The sequence below is a fragment of the Monopterus albus genome, unplaced genomic scaffold, assembly GCF_001952655.1.
Source record: "Monopterus albus unplaced genomic scaffold, M_albus_1.0 scaffold44.1, whole genome shotgun sequence".
In the NCBI taxonomy this organism is placed as follows: Eukaryota; Metazoa; Chordata; class Actinopteri; order Synbranchiformes; family Synbranchidae; genus Monopterus; species Monopterus albus.
Genome location: NW_018127924.1, coordinates 1,936,548 through 1,937,076, shown reverse-complemented (window position 1 = coordinate 1,937,076; position 529 = coordinate 1,936,548).

The window sequence follows — 529 nt, the reverse complement described above, 5'->3', positions numbered from 1 at the left end:
CTAAAAAGACATTGGACATTTAAACTTAGGCAATATAATATTTCTGCACAAAATCAAATACTGTATATGGTTAAAACCTGCTTCCCTTGTTCTGAAAGGTATGTGATTCTTGTGGACGTTTCACAATTCATATTTTAGTCTTTTTTTGAAGTGTTAGTGCTTCCAGACAGGTTTAAAATGTGCTCTGTGAACTGAATCTTGGTTTTAAAAACAATATCGCAAATCTTGCAATTAGATTTGCGATATGTGAGTGTAAATGTGGAACTGTTCAGTTCAGTTGAGCTCAATAAAATACCGCAATCAATATTTGTCACATTTTTTCAATATATTTGACTTAGGAGCTAGAGGTATTACTAGGTTATTTGTAGTACACTTGAAAATGTATTTTTGTACACTAATCAGAGGACTAGAACTTTATTATTAGTATACTAATAGGAAACCTAAAAGGTTACTTTCAATATACTTCAAAGTGTATTTTCATAAACTAAAATGGGCACTAGAGTTTACTGATGGTAAACTAATAGTATAC